The sequence below is a fragment of the Aedes aegypti genome, chromosome 3 (genome assembly GCF_002204515.2).
Source record: "Aedes aegypti strain LVP_AGWG chromosome 3, AaegL5.0 Primary Assembly, whole genome shotgun sequence".
Classification (NCBI taxonomy): Eukaryota; Metazoa; Arthropoda; class Insecta; order Diptera; family Culicidae; genus Aedes; species Aedes aegypti.
Genome location: NC_035109.1, coordinates 361,106,476 through 361,123,736, shown reverse-complemented (window position 1 = coordinate 361,123,736; position 17,261 = coordinate 361,106,476). Strand labels below are relative to the sequence as shown.

The window sequence follows — 17,261 nt, the reverse complement described above, 5'->3', positions numbered from 1 at the left end:
ATTTATCCCCTTCCCCCTATATCACATTTTTTATATGCATTTGAATTTTTATATAGGCTGTCACGTTTCCCTGAAACTCCCACCCTCCTCGTGATTACGTGACGTAATTTATAAATGACTACTCATATGCAGTTTTTTTTTATTTCGAAAATATGTATAGAACAACTAAATATGACGACACATTTTCATGAAATTTTTTAGATCCCCACCATAGAAATGATTTTTTTTTGGTAAAGTAAGGTTCAATTTATACAACTATGAATAACAAATACGGAGCTGTAATCTAATTGTGAGATACCTTGGGCGTTAACGGGTTGAATTACCCGGATTTTTTTTTTCAGGAATGCATACAGAGATTTTTCGAAGAATTCCTTATGATATGATAAGATACGATAAGAAATTTTATTATTTGCAAGTTTTTTGCCATTTTGTCAGGAATTTTTTTAAACTTCAAGAATACGCTCAATAATTTCAACAAACTATCCCAAAATTCTTCTAAAAATTCTTCCAAATATTTCTCCAGGAAGTCCTTTAAAATGTACCTCGAGATACTTCCCGAAAAACTCTTCTAGTTTGTTGCCAATGCTACCTGGCAGAAAATTCTCCAATCTTTTCCGAAAATACCAACCAAAGATAGCCCTTGATTTACTGAACAACTTTCCGAAAAAGTCTATTTTCTTGTATATCGGGATCGTGATATATAGAAGGTTGAAGAAATTTTGTTACTATCGCCACCCAGCGGATAATTTCTCAATTAGGTTTATACCGTCAGATAGCCATTGATCTGCTTAAAAATTTTGCCGAAGATACCAACCTTCTAGCTCATCTCGATCTTGAGATATAAAAGATTCAAGAAAATTCGTTACTAGCACCACCTAGCGGATAAAATCCCAATTAGGTTTGTCACTACATCATTCTTGATCTGCAGAACAACTTTGCCCGAAAAACCAATATTCTTGCATATCACAGTCTTGGGATATGGAAGATTGAAGTAAATTTGTTACTAGCGCCACCTAGCGAATAAATTGCCAATTAGGTTTGTCACTATCATCGTGTTTGATCTGCTGGACTTTGTCGTCGACACCAACCTTCTAGCTCATCAGGATCTTGAAATATAGAAGATTAAAGTAAATTTGTTACTAGCGCCACCTAACGGATAAATTCCCAATTAGGTTTGTTACCACCAGGTAGCCTTTGATCTGCTGAACAACTTTGTCGATGACACCAACCTTCTAGCTCATCAGGTTTTTGAGAGATAGAAGGTTGAGGAAAATTTGTTACTAGCGCCACCTAATGGATACATTCCTAATAAACTTTGTTACTGCTAGATAGCCCTTGATCTGTGTAACAACTTTGCCGAAGACACCAACCTTTTATCTCATCAGGATCTTGAGACATAAAAGATTTAATAAAATTCGTTACTAGCACCACCTAGCGGATAAATTCCCAATTATGTTTGTCACTACATCATTCTTGATCTGCAGAAAAACTTTGCCCGAAAAACCAATATTCTTGCATATCAGAGTCTTGAGATATAGAAGACTGAAGTAAGTTTGTTACTAGCGCCACCTAGCCAACAAATTCCCAATTAGGTTTGTCACTACCATTGTCTTTGATCTGCTGAACTTTGTCGACGACACCAACCTTCTAGCTCATCGAGTTCTGTTTGATCTTCCGACCTTGACGCTTGCTTCTGCGGGAGCGGATGACGAGGGCAGGATCAAACATGTCGCGCGTCGGTCGAGTAAAGTGAAAAAGTGCCGCGATCGGTTAGTTCTGTTTGATCTTCGACCTTGACGATTGCTCCTTAGCAGTGCGTCAAGAATGCCCGAGCAGTCGTCAGTTGTTTTCCCTCTCGGGTCGTGCGCCTATTTTCTCTGAGTGCTTTTATATAGCCGAGCAAACGAGTTAAGCTGAATGTGGATTGTTGCTGCTCAGTCAAGGATGACGGATCAATTGGTGAGCTCGTTCCATGCTACTATTTCTAATCTATAAAATATGTATGACTGCACATTTAATCGATACAACGGTAGGACGTAAATATGATTTTTCAACAAACTATGAATGGTTCGTCACTGTGAGTGTCGACATAAACTCTAATTCATGAATTATTTATGTTTAACATTTTTTTGTTTTCAAAACACCCCTTTCTTCTTATCTTTATTTTTGTAATTATAAAAAAACTTTGAATGGTTTGACACTACAAGTGTAGACTTGCGAAAGGTTCACTTTATTCAACAAACTTTGGATGGTTCGCCACTGTAAGTGTCGGAATAAGAATAAGAGTGTTCTATGATGTTCCAGCCAATCGAGTTTTTGTTTCTTTTCATATAAGTAAAATATAATAACACATGCTTTCGTCCTGACAGCTGTAGGAATGTTACATTTAGATATTTGTTCAACAAACTTTGAATGGTTCGTCACCTCAAGTGTCAGCATAATTTTCCTTTACATAGAAATTGTTCATATCAAATGAAAATATTATATTTACATAAAAGCATATTTATATTTGACAAAAAACTATTTATCATGGTCTAATCACTTATCAAAGTGAATCCTTTGACCCAACGATCCTCCCCATTAACAAATATCCTTCCCAGTAACCTTTGTGGAGATGCAGAGGCAAACACGGTCTCCAAATAGCAAAGGTTACACACTAATATTCCTTCCCCCAATCCCACCTGACTGCAAGGACGTGGCCGGCGCCGTTATTGACCCTGTATAAATAGAGGCACTGAATTATGCACACTGAAGAAGATTATGGCCAATCCCAGCCGAACTTCTAGTTGATTCTTTGTGCATTTTCACTGACTTCGGTCAATCACGGAATAGCAACCATTGATATGTGTAGTCAGTCTAAGCTAAGCTAAGCTAAGCTAAGCCACCAACCTTCTAGCTCATCATTTCTATTTGTTTCCTTATGCATTTTTCAGTGATTTTTATCTTCCCCTTCTTGGCATCACCTGCTCACTGGGACAGAGCCTGGTTCTCTGCTTAGTGTTCTTATGAGCACTTCCACAGTTATTAACTAAGAGCTTCCTTAGCCAAAGTTCGGTTTTCACATTCGTATATCATGTGGCAAATACGATGATTCTCTATATTCAGGGAAGTCAAAGAAATTTCAGTTACGAAAAGATCCTGGAACGACCGGGAATCGAACCCAGAAACCTTTAACATGGTTTTGCTTTGTAGTCGCGGACTCTAAACATTCGGCTTAGGAAGGCCCCTATGATTTTTATATGAAACCTAACAAATTTAGCCAACTGCTCCATATAATCAGACTCTCCCTAAAACTTCCGTAATTCCGTAGAATGTCTTCAGATTCGTAGATCCAAATATTCCCCTAGATCTGGCTTCGCTGCAACGAACAATCGCCGCGACTCCGAAAAATTGAATTAAACTCAAGAAAAGAAAGAAAACGACACATTCACTTACGTGACGGCATAAATCCGGATTCCCCTTCGGGATTGGAAGGGGGTCCGGGACAGCGAAGCGGAAGGGCAGCACACATGTGAAAATGAAAAGTGCTCAACTCAACTTAACGTGGTATTTATGTGTCTGAAATCTCCCAGGGCGTCTACGTCTCCGTAGTCGTCGTCGTCATCGTCATCGTCGTCACCGGTGACGAGCAAAACGCGATATATCGGCTTCGAAGAAATGGCATGCATATGTAAAATGGCTGTTGCTTGCTGCTGGATTGGAACTCGCTACACAGTGGTGCATAAACGGACGAAATATCATAAATTGATTTCTTTACTATTGAATGCTGTTTCCCCAACGTTTAGATAGTTTCGGTTGGTTTTATGTGTTTGGTGCCATGTTAAGTAAGGACAAGTCAGCAAAATTTACTTGCTTTAGCACCAGATACAAAATGTCTTGCTTACCTCAAACAGCTGTATCTTAAAAAAGTCTAAACAATCTTATCCCAAAAGGCCCTATTCGAAAAGTATGTCCTACGTTTATATGTAAGTGGATAGCCACAATCCTGGCTAGAGTCTTCTTCTGCATGCGGCTCCACTTTATAGCAAAGTTAATTTTCAGTAATAAATCAATAAATTGAATAAATAATATCGCCGTATGAAGGGCCAACATGGTGGGACGGACCTGTAAGCACTTACGCGAATACCTAGGAGAAGGTATCGACCGTGATTGTTTTATTTTGTTTTATGGCTGTAGCGGTCATGCGACTCAAAGCTAAAGGGAGTCCATAGAAGCAAATGATGGAGATGAATAGGTGGATAGGCGTCGCAAGGGAGCGACAAGATTGAAAATTAATTAGATGGTGAAAATTGAGCAAGCCATTTCAAAGTCAGTAAGCGTCGAAGCGAGTACCGCTATTGAGCTGAAGTCGAATTCAGGTTAACTTCTGCGTCCATCATTCCTCTCGTGGTATAGGAGTAACGCGGTCTATTAGGTAAACAGGGAGTTATGAGTTCGATTCTCACCGAGAAGACGTGTAACATTTTCGAAAATTTCCACATCAATTTGTCAAGTATATGTAATGTTTAGTTTTTCGGTAGTTGGTACAGTTTAGAGGTTTTGTTCATTTTTCGTATGAAGACGTGCCACTGTGCACCGACGACACGACGTGGAGAAGACCCACCCGTGGGGACAAGGGATTCAGAAGAACGTCCCCGTCACCATGACAACGATCACGGACGGTCGGTTGCCGTCATCGTCGTTTAGTTGGTTGGGGAAGCGAGCGACACACGACTCGACAATGGAGCGCAATATCTACTCCCTCCGCATAAATGCAGAAACGCCGCGGATTGGAGATGATGATGATGCTGCCGGCTTCGAATGGATGTATCAAATTACAATTAAATGCTTTTTGTTTCGTTTGCTGTGCTGACTAGGTACAGAAACAGAGAAAATGGTTGCCTCACAACAACATTGAGCATTGCGATGAGGTTGTATTGATTTAAAATCAAATTCGTACATAATTTCATATACGAATTAGATGAGAAACTATCAAATGATAACTTTCTTTCAATATATGTCAGAAAATCGAAGTTTTCATGCCAAAAAATGTCGAATGTTTTGTCGATAACAAAGGATAAAATTGCAAAATTGTGTATATATAAAATTATTGTTTCTTTAAAGTTTTTTAATTTCTTTTTGCCGATACTGCTATATGACATTCATAGCAGAATCGCGAGTGCGTTGAATTTGCTTTCTCCTCATGTTTTTAAGACTGATCAAGAGTTTAAGATTACCGTCTACAATCACGAATTCGAATTTCACTTCACATTTTGGTATTGCAAAGCCCCTTGCTTCAACAATGGAATTTGTCAAAGTTTCGAGAGAATTGTCAATATCTAGTTTTGTTGGTGAAGAAAAGTTAACATCAAAATTACTGTTGCATAAGTCGGCTTGAAAATATTTGAAAGTGGAGGTGACATGATCAGAATCAAAAACAGCATGAGTAACTAAATGGCTACAAAGGTGACTTAAGCTAAATCAACCGTAAAGGGGTTTCTAGAAGAAGAAAAACATGTAGGGCTATCAGTGTATTGAATTGAGAAATATCCTGAAGAGCACTCATCAAATAAAGTTCTGCCGTTGGAATTACTTTGAGAATTATTCCATGAGCGATGTTTGGCATTAAAGTCACCAATGACAAAAAAATTTGACTTATTGCGAGTGAATTTCCACAAGTCAATTTGAAGCAAATGAACTTGCTGCCGAGGCATTGAAAAGGCAAATAGGCATCTATGAAAGTATATTTACCAAACTGTGTTTCAACAGAAACATCCAAAGATTCAAAAACTTTGGTTTCAAATGACGATAAAGGTTGATGTTTTATACGCCTATGAATGACGATTGCAACTGCACCACATACTCCATCTAGTCGCTTGTCCGCTTTACCATTCAAAGAACGAGCATTGCAATTCAAAATATTCAAAAAATATTGGAATCCATAAGAGAAACTCAATCTAAGAACAATTTTGTTAGAATATTTTACACCAACTTTGAACATTGCATCAATCATTTGATTCAATTGTTCAACAAAATCAACTCAAAACTAGCTTCTTTTCCTCAACTAAGCATCTTTCTCAGTAACAAATTCCCACGTTTATAATTCCACTCGTCGAAATTCCCACGGCACCACTTCACAAATCAATCAATGCACGTCCAATTTGTATTATCACAAAAAACTCTCAAATCCTTCAGGTTGCGATTAGACTTTACGTCTAGCGATTTTTTCTCTACCAGCCGAATCCAAACATCCTAGCCGAACCCAAGCTCCATTTAATGCACGATATGAGCAACGGAAAAAAATCGGGGAAAATTAGCATACCAACTTTTTGTGCGTGGCTCCCTTTATTCGGACTCTCAACTGTCTGATATATGGGATCGCCGCCGCCGAAGATCGGGGCGAGATGCATTCCTCCGGAGTTGAGAATGCTGCTGCGCTAATCATAAACGCTCGCTCATCATCATCGCCGAAGACGACGACGACGACGAAGACGTCGTCGTCGCCACCGTCATCATCGGCACGAAACCGGTTCACCGTGGACGGATTGACGGACGACTCTCACCTCTCCCGGGAATGGAGATGAGCGAGCATGCAAATTTTGATGCGGTATTTGTTCGCTTTTTAGCTGTGTTCCGAAATAAGTCTTAAGGGCATGTGGAGATATGTGCAACTTTTTTTTGTATAAGTACGAATACTGAACGTGTATGTGAAATCGTTGGATGAAGTTTTCGACCGATGAACACTGATATCGAATTTTTCGAGGTACAAAAGAGAAGCGGGAATCGATCCCACACTCCTTGGATCGATGCGGCTAATTGCATACGGCCAAGAAACCCACACATTTCAGGATCAAAATTTGACAAAGACCGCATTCAACATTGTTCACATAGGTTAAATAAATCACTGCAGAGGTCATTTTAACTGTAGTACCGTTTCAACAACTTTGATTTCATTAGGGAGTACAATCTTCTCTTTGGACTATTTAACCTTTTCCCGAAGGACATTATCACGAAATCCATTACTCCTAACCACTTGAAAGTGTACCTCAAAAGTATGAAGTATGAATATAAAATTAGAGTGTGTAGTAGAAAACACAGAACAATCTTTCGAAGTTCTTGATTGAGGGAAAACATGAATTTTAGAAAACTGAAAAAGACAACATTACATAAACGAAAACCATTTCGTAGTATTTCTTCTAAGTTCCAAAGATTCTTAAGCAATTTCTCCAGGGTTTGTTTCAACAACTTCTTCAAGTTTGTCATCAGCATTTAATCACGTGTTTCGCTAGAACTTTATAGCAATCCATTTAACGATTCTTCCAGGAATTACTATACAAATATTACTCTAAGAATTGCTTCAAAGGTGTCACGATTTTGTGGTGTATTCTCTCCAACAACCGTGCCATTGATTTTTTCCTCAATACATTTATTCATAAATTCATCCAGTTATTCCGTCTCTTGCAAATATATAGAAATCAGTTTAACACTTCTTTTGGAGAATGAAGCTTTGGTTAAGAGATTTCCTGAAGGAATCCTTGAAATTTACAATCTGATGCTTCCCCAGATATCATTTTCAAGGTAGTTCCCAGTTTATGCAAGAATTCCAACATATGTTCTTTATTTGATTTACATGCTTATTCATTGTCGAAAAAATAAATCCAGAAAATCTACCCTCTGGTAAAGTAATGAGGCCTCAATTTCAGTTTCTAGTGCACTGATTGATTTGAAATTTTCCAACGTAGTTTTAAAATAACTTCAATTTTGCATAGCAAGCAAATCTTCTCAAAACAAACATTCAAGTTAAGTTATCTAATATCTCTTGTTCTACAAAAATTTCAAATCAAGATTTTGAAATAGTTTTCCAAGGAAATTTTTAAATATTTGTAGATCATGTATGTTTCCGTTAAATTTATTGTTCTTCAAATAATTGAAAATTAGAATCAAGTCATGTCATGATCCCTTTTCAACAGCAAATTAGGCTTAACAATTGGGTAGGCTTATATTCATCACTCCACTACTTCATAATCTATTAAACGGAAAATGTAAATTCTTCATTTCATGTCACAAGTAACGTAATACAAATATATTCAAATAGTATTTCAATTTTAGAGATAACTTTCCGTTCTACGGTTGAACAGAAAGCTACCGCAGCCATCCCATTACTATGATACCTTGGAAACAAAACTAATGACTATTGTGTAATGCTGTTTTCCAAAACCTCAGACTGGCATGTACTAGCTTACTTTGATCAGATGGTTTCGTTCAATGATACAATGATTTTCAAGCCAGCTGTAGAAAATCAACAGCTGCAGATATCGCAGAACCGACAACTTTTTAAAATACAGTTAACTCTCCCTTACTCGATATTCCGTATCTCGATATCGAGTTAGAGAACCATAGTAAAAGTTGGTTTTCATGGCTAACTCGATGGTCCCTTGAATCGCAGTTGCACTGGTTTTGTGTTCTGTAACTCGGAGGTATCGAGTCCCTCGATGTCCCTTCAATATCGAGTGAGGGAGAGTTAACTGTAACCACAATGGATTAATGCACGAGTTCAATAATTTGACGTTTGAGCGGTGCAAAATTCATTGGTTTACATGGTTACATAAATAACACGACACCGCTCAAACGTCAAATAGTGAATTCGCGCCTTGGTCCATACTCCAATAGTAATTAATTCAATAATGAAATACTTTAGTGAAGTCAAGTCCTCCGGCACACCCATAGGATCATATATTTTCAATACCGTTTTGATTCATATTACGGACAGCTTCGAATTCCGGACACTCTGCTTTGTATGGGAGACATTTCACACAAAATGTTTCAATTTTCAAAAACCGTGAGTTTTGAGCGGACACAAGGTAATGCTACTGTTAGGCATTCTATGTCAAGATAAATTTATTCCCAAGATTTCTTGAAGGGAGGTTCAGTAATCTAACCAGTCAGTAGGGGCGAGGTGGAGTCAGCTGCAGAGGAGGTGGAAGTGACAGCTAGCGAGCTGGCTAGCTGGCGGGTTTGTGTACACTGTTTTTCACTCCACAGTTTCTATGGCGTTGTAAGGGATTGTTTACTGCAAATAACATAAATACAGTGGAGTGAAAATTTACTCCCCCATCCATGAAGTTTTTCGTCGCGACTCGAACTCACGTCATTGATGTAATATTCCAGTGTTCTCAATTACAGTAGAAGATGTTCTGATTGAGAATCATATCTGTTCAAAATTCGGAAAGACAAAGCATGAACTGTTCGGTGTTATCCAAAAACAAGTCAAAGTATGTGTTTGATAAGCAAACTTTGTCAAATAATATTTTTATGATATGTTGCTTCTACGTAGTGTTAGTTCACAATCAAAACAAACTTGCCAGCTGTCATTTAGTATTTCAAAATGGCGGAATGAAAAATCTGATACATTGGACTACCTCCCTTCTAGAAGCCTTGGTCTGAACGTAGCATCACTTCTTAATGGTGGTAAAATCGAGGATAATACGCGATCGGCGTATTAACTTCGATGGAGCTTACCATCATAAGAGATTGTGGGCTTAGTAGGCTAGTAGCAAATTGAGTTTGACAAAAAGCAAACAAAATTCTTGCGGAATAGACGCCTTCATGGAAAATGACAAAACTTATTAACGGAAATTACCAGCAATGGAATTTCTAAGCGGAAATGGTCGGTGTTCAGGCAGACCGGACTGGATAATATTTTGGCCTTGCAGAGATGAGTCAAGGACTGCTTCAATTCTGATTTTTCTGGTGCTATTTTGATACAGACGTTTCATCAAACAGATAAGTTCCATTATTACAGCAAATAATGTCAGAATTTTGTTATTCCTAACGCTAGGGGTACGTTTTTCTGAAATCATTAAATAGCACTTAGTTCAGTCAGTCTGAACACCGAGTAAATGTTGTTGAAACGAGAGGACCTTTGAAAGTATATTTCCGAGAATTCACCGGCTGAAGTCACGGCTGTTTAGACAACAGGAGATTGGAAAGCTCGGGCAACTATTTAAATGTTGGTTGAGAAGCGGCAACATCCGATATGACTAGGGATTGGAAGTCAGCGAAGGAAATCAGCGATCGTTTGAAAACTCAACATCAAAAGACGACGATGTGTTCTCGAATAGTTCTGATCTGTCAAGTCTGTGACAAGATACCCGAGCAGAAGAAAATAACTACTGAATACCAAATTGAGGTATTCCATACCAGATAATTTCCAATACTTACAACCTGAATGAGGTATGAATGAGCCCTGCATAAGAGGTAAAATACCTCAAATAATACCTTCTGCATATTCTCCAAATACCAAGCTGATAACTAGATCAGGTATTGCAATACCTAAATAATACTTGATGGATTTTCATATAAAAGTGAAATTTTTCAATAATAGTTCAATACCTCCAGCAGTCCTCAATAGCTATCGAATACCAAAATGAAGTATTTTTAATTGAAATAAACATTTTTTTCAAATACCATTATAATACCAAAATGAGGTATTGATAACTGAGCAATACCTAATTGGAGTATGATACCAAAATATGGTATGCATAAGTTATTGCCGAGTTATTCTTTCCTCCTCGGGTACTGGCGTTTATTAGAATTGATATGTTTCGGATTGATACTTACAAAACACAGATGAGCTACTATCAATTAGTGTTTATTGATAGATATCCGGGACTTAAAAGAGACCTATACAAGAGTGACCTGCGCTTTTATAGAGCTCGTACCGGTAGTTCATTCTTCCTCCATGCCCTCGTCCATCATTCTTATCTAGATATCTTTCCAATATACTTTATAATACGTATAACGCTTTCAAGATAGTTTTATCATAATAGGGTAAGCTAATGATTGGCGCGGTAAATGGCTGGGCATGGCGTACCATTGGTACCTCGCGTACCTGCAGGAATAAAATAGACCCCTTTGTGCGGTCCTTAGCCTCTTGCCCAGCAACTCCTATCCCTACCTCCTCGTGGTACTGGCCGGGGTACGAGTAACCTTGGGGAAGATCGGGTAACCAACCCCCGGTGGGAACTTTGGTCGTATGCTGACAGGGAAGGGGGGGTTTGCTTTTGCAAACCTGGAGCGTCTGTACTCCACGTGAGGAGCGGCTCACAACAGCGTCTGTTCCCCATGTCAGGGGCGGCTGATCATCGTCCGAGTGCCAGAGAAGGACTCTAAGCTAAACTGCGCACTATGGCCCTCCGATCATTTAGGGGGAATGGTCCTCCGGAAATCTAGGGGGTTGGTGTCAGGCCCTGCGAGCCAGCCGTAAAAACACATCAGCACAGGAACGTCAACGAGAGAATACGGACCGGAACAATCGGCAAAGACCACAGCGACGAAAAAGGACTAGCGATTGGAAGCTCGGTACGTGGAACTGCAAATCTCTCAACTTCATTGGAAGTACTCGCATACTCTCCGATGTACTGAAGACCCGCGGTTTCGACATCGTAGCGCTGCAGGAGGTGTGCTGGACAGGAGCATTGGTGCGAACGTTTAGAGGTAATCATACCATCTACCAGAGCTGCGGCAACACACGCGACCTGGGAACAGCTTTTATAGTGATGGGTGATATGCAAAGGCGCGTGATCGGGTGGTGGCCGATCAATGAACGAATGTGCAAGTTAAGAATCAAAGGCCGATTCTTTAACTTCAGCATAATCAACGTGCATAGCCCACACTCCGGAAGCACTGATGATGACAAGGACGCATTTTACGCGCAGCTCGAACGCGAGTACGACCGCTGCCCAAGCCACGACGTCAAGATCATCATAGGAGATTTGAACGCTCAGGTTGGCCAGGAGGAGGAGTTCAGACCGACGATTGGAAAGTTCAGCGCCCACCGGCTGACGAACGAGAACGGCCTACGACTGATAGATTTTGCCGCCTCCAAGAACATGGCCATTCGTAGCACCTATTTCCAGCACAGCCTCCCGTATCGGTACACCTGGAGATCACCACAGCAGGCAGAATCGCAAATCGACCACGTTTTGATCGATGGACGGCACTTCTCCGACATAACCGACGTCAGAACCTATCGTGGCGCCAACATTGACTCCGACCACTACCTGGTGATGGTGAAACTGCGCCCAAAACTATCCGTCATCAACAATGTACGGTACCGACGCCCGCCCCGGTACAATCTCGAGCGGCTGAAACAACCGGATGTCGCCAATGCGTACGCGCAGCATCTTGAGGCAGCGTTGCCGGATGAGGGCGAGCTCGATAGGGCCCCTCTTGAGGACTGCTGGAGGACAGTCAAAGCAGCCATTAACGACGCTGCCGAAAGCGTTGTCGGATATGTGGAACGGAGCTCAAGAAACGATTGGTTCGACGAGGAGTGCCAGGAGGTTTTAGAGGAGAAGAATGCAGCGCGGGCTGCAATGCTGCAGCATGGTACGCGGCAAAACGTGGAACGATACAGACTGAAGCGGAAACAGCAAACCCGCCTATTCCGGGACAAAAAGCGCCGCCTGGAAGAGGTGGAATGCCAAGAGATGGAGTTGCTGTACCGTTCTCAAGAAACGCGGAAGTTCTATCAGAAGCTCAACACATCCCGCAAAGGCTTCGTGCCGCGAGCTGAGATGTGCCGGGATAAGGATGGGAGCATCTTGACGGACGGACGCGAGGTGATCGAAAGGTGGAAGCAGCACTACGATGAACACCTGAATGGCGCAGAGAACACAGGCACAGAAGGTCAGGACAGCGAAGGCGATGGCTACGTCAGCACAGCGAACAGCGGAAATCAACCAGCTCCCACGATGGGGGAAGTTAAGTATGCCATTCAACAGCTCAAGAACAACAAAGCCGCTGGCAAGGATGGTATCGGAGCCGAACTCATCAAGATGGGCCCGGACAGGTTGGCCGCTTGTCTGCATCGGCTGATAGTCAGAATCTGGGAAACGGAACAGCTACCGGAGGAGTGGAAGCAAGGCGTTATATGCCCTATCTACAAAAAGGGCGACAAACTGGAGTGTGAAAATTATCGTGCAATCACCATCCTAAACGCCTATAAAGTGCTATCCCAGATTCTCTTCCGTCGTCTATCACCTATAGCAAACGAGTTCGTGGGAAGTTATCAAGCAGGTTTCATCGACGGCCGCTCGACAACGGACCAGATCTTTTCCGTGCGGCAAATCCTCCAGAAATGCCGTGAGTACCAGGTCCCTACGCACCATTTGTTCATCGATTTCAAGGCGGCATACGATAGTATCGACCGCATAGAGCTATGGAAAATCATGGACGAGAACAGCTTTCCCGGGAAGCTCACAAGATTGATCAGAGCAACGATGGACGGTGTGCAAAACTGCGTGAAGATCTCGGGCGAACACTCCAGTTCGTTCGAGTCTCGGCGGGGACTACGACAGGGCGATGGACTTTCGTGCCTGTTGTTCTATATTGCGCTTGAAGGTGTCATGCGGAGAGCCGGACTTAACAGTCGAGGCACGATTTTCACGAGATCCGGACAATTTGTTTGCTTCGCGGACGACATGGATATTATTGGGAGAAAATTTGAAACGGTGGCAGATTTGTTCACCCGCCTGAAACGCGAAGCAACAAGAGTCGGGCTAATGGTGAATGCGTCGAAAACAAAGTACATGCTGGTTGGCGGAACTGAGCGCGACAGGACCTGCCTAGGAAGCAGTGTTACGATAGACGGGGATACCTTCGAGGTGGTGGACGAGTTCGTCTACCTCGGATCCTTGTTGACGGCTGACAACAATGTTAGTCGGGAAATACGAAGGCGCATCATCAGCGGAAGTCGTGCCTACTATGGGCTCCAGAAGAAACTGCGGTCACGAAAGATTCACCCCCGCACCAAATGCACGATGTACAAAACGCTCATAAGACCGGTAGTCCTCTATGGGCATGAGGCGTGGACTATGCTCGAGGAGGACTTGCAAGCTCTTGGGGTTTTCGAACGCCGAGTGCTAAGGACGATCTTCGGCGGCGTGCAGGAGAACGGCGTGTGGCGGCGAAGGATGAACCACGAGCTCGCTCAACTCTACGGCGAACCCAGTATCGTGAAGGTAGCTAAAGCTGGAAGGATACGCTGGGCAGGGCATGTTGCAAGAATGCCGGACAACAACCCTGTAAAGATGGTGTTCGCTACGAATCCGGTCGGAACAAGAAGGCGTGGGGCGCAGCGAGCTAGGTGGATTGATCAGGTACACCAGGACCTGGAGAGCGTGGGTCACAGTCGAGGATGGAGAGAAGCGGCCATGAACCGAGGGAATTGGCGAAATATTGTTGGCGAGGCTTTATCAAGATAATTGATGTAAAGCCAAATAAGTAAGTAAGTAGGGTAAGCTAATACACTTCAGGTATATCGCATATTTGCTGTGTCCGTGGTTTCTTCAATAACCTCAAGCCGAGTGTAGGACAGAGCGTATTCATGACTAACGGGAAAAAAGCGAAGATTCGAGGCATTGGATCTGTTACAGTTGACAGTGTGGATAAACAGGGAGATCGAACAGAACATGTTACAGAATAGATGTGAAGATGAATTAACTATCCGTGAGTAAGCTGATTCTGAAGAACTATTGATAAGCAAGGTTGTCGGATTAGGGCTAGTAAATATGTAGCTGCTGTAGCAGTTAAGCGTCGAGGACTGTATCATTTGAAGGAGCATGGTGAGAAGGTGATGGTCATTGGAAATTCACACACCAAGAATTGCCAACATACATGGCACAGGCGCTTCGGACATCGCGAAGGAGCGGTAGTGCAGAATATCATCGATCGAAAACTGGCGAACGGCATAGAAGTTCAAAACTGTGGCGGACGTGAGGATTGTGAATCTTGTCTCGCGGGAATAAGACTTCTGATGTACTGGATCTGATAAATACGGACGTATGCGGCCTAGCGTATTTGAGTATTTTATCACACTGACCGACGATTATATCAGATGTTTGTCAAGATAGTTCAAACACAATTTAATCGAACACCAAAGGCAATCCTATCCGACAGCGGTGGAGAGTGTACCAGTAATTTTATTACAGAATGGAATATACAACAAGCTATTCACCTCAATCAAAAGGAGTTGCAGCAAGGCGGTTATGTAATCAAAATGGCAAGATGAATAAATTCAAAACCAAAGCGACAAAGGAGGTGTTTGAATCGGCAGCTGAGTTCTTATGATACAGCACTGCAAAATCAAGATGCTGAGATGACATTGCCCCAATTAAACGGTTCGAAACGAGATCAATGGTTGATCGGTAGGCAGAAGGAGCAGAATTCACTAGTAGAAAATGAAGCATGGGAAATGATAATGGCTACCGTCAGGAAAAACGGATGTGGGAAGCAGATGGATTTTCGAAAAGAAACCCTATCAAGATGATGCATTGATACGCTACAAAGCAAGAAAGGTGGCGCAAGGATTTTCACAACGATTTGGCACCGATTATGGAGAAGGGTTTACTCCAGTCGTCAAGCAACCGACATTTCGTATACTATTGACGAAAGCCAAAAAACAGAACTTTGTAGCGCTATTAACGAATAAAGCGAAGTTCTTAGCGTTGGCTGAATCCTTAGAAAATTGCTGATTTTGGTGAAGCTACCGAACCTGCCAGAATACTGGAATGCAACCAGAGTTGCATACATCAACTGGAGCGCAAAAGTCGAGAGAAGGTCGAAGCATATTGACACCAAGTATGCATTTAATAAGGATTTGAAGAAGCAAAACATAATTTATGTGCAGCGTTGTTCAACCTCTGAGCAAGTAGCTGACTTGATGACAGAGGCCACTTTCAAGAATTTAGCTTCAACATTTCCGGACGAATGCTGGACTAAATTAACCAGGACATACCACCTGTGAGGAGGAGTGTTAGACGTACACATCGTGGCAGCCTTGGTTAACATCCTTGTGAGATCTATGACGGAATATATTCCTCTCTGTACAGATAGTTAAACTAACAACACGTTTTTTTCTAACTTCTAAATGTTTTCAAAGTGTATCTATTGAGATTATGACATAAAGCTGATGAATGTTGAATAGATGGCTTCTCATACTTTGCGATGGAAACAAATCAGCTCTAACGACAAACAACACGGTATCTGAATGGTCCAAGAGGGCCGTCGCTTTTGCAGCAACATGATTTCAACACCTCACCACGTGCGATGATCATAGATATATCGAGCATCCGATGAACTGTTTGTCGTAAGACAAAGGTTTGTCGGATATTGTAACATGTTGCGATCAATGCGAATCAATTCAAAATTCACGGATAAACTCTCTCACATACCACGCACGATTGCCTCTCAGATGAATCATGAATCGTGGAGTGCAATCAGAAAAATCCTCCAAAATTATGACTTTGATTCGCGAACAATTGATCGTCAGCTCACAGGCCGAGCGATTCATTTTTCGCGGAGCGGAGTTTGTTGTGATGGCTTGACGACTAAGGGTTTGTCGTTGTTGCTATGATCGCATGATAAAAAACAACCACGATGCATCATTTGTTTTATCATGATCACTAGATTTCCATCCTTGTACAAGATACCTTGTATTTTCTCGAGGAAAGTATTTGATTCTTATTTTTTATTAATCCAACTCGAAGGAATAGCTAATGTATAAAAATGGCATGTTCAAAGACACTTTATGCTATGTGAAATTGAGAAAAAATCTGACCCTAAAAGATCCTCGACAGGTGGGATTGGAACTCACGACCCTCTGCTTGGTCTTATTGAAAAGCTGCGCGTTTATCCCTACGGCGGCTATCTAGGCCCTTTTCAGAAGACTTCCGAATCTGAAAATGCTCTCTCATTGTGAACTCACTGCAAACATCGAGTTGCATTTTCAGCCTGATACGTTTGACAGATTGCCTGATTTGTATACTACAAAATGCATAACAAAACCAATGTTGTAGAAACAGTACGCAACCTTAATGATCGGAATACAACGCCATTTCAAAAATTTGTGTCGCAGCTTAGTAAACCCAAATAGATCGGGTAAGAAATTTGCATTTTTGACGTCATTGTAGTAATTTTACTCAAAAATCAGTAAGTTTAAAAAAAAGTTATGCTTCAGGTTTAAAGACAATTTTAATCATATCCGAAAATCTATCGCATTCAAAGCAACGGGAGGACAACCACCTTTACAAGTCAACCCTTTCCAGTGTTAATGAAGAGAGCAAATTAATCCAGAGAACATCACAATTTAGTACAGCTCTTCGAAAGAGCTCATCAGAAGACTACTCCATTCCAATTAGATTCCAATTCGGGGGGCGACCTTCCACCCGCACAGCCGAGCCCAACATCAGTGTGAACTCGTTAATCAAATTGAAACATAA

The 17,261-nt window shown here is 41.5% G+C and overlaps 1 protein-coding gene across 4 annotated transcripts in view; it reads right to left on the bottom strand.

Annotated features, from left to right (window-relative positions):
- Positions 1-17,261, bottom strand: part of LOC5568514 (transcription factor AP-2-epsilon) — a 213,147-nt gene that overhangs the window by 181,501 nt on the left and 14,385 nt on the right. The gene's annotated exons all lie outside the window — the stretch shown is intronic.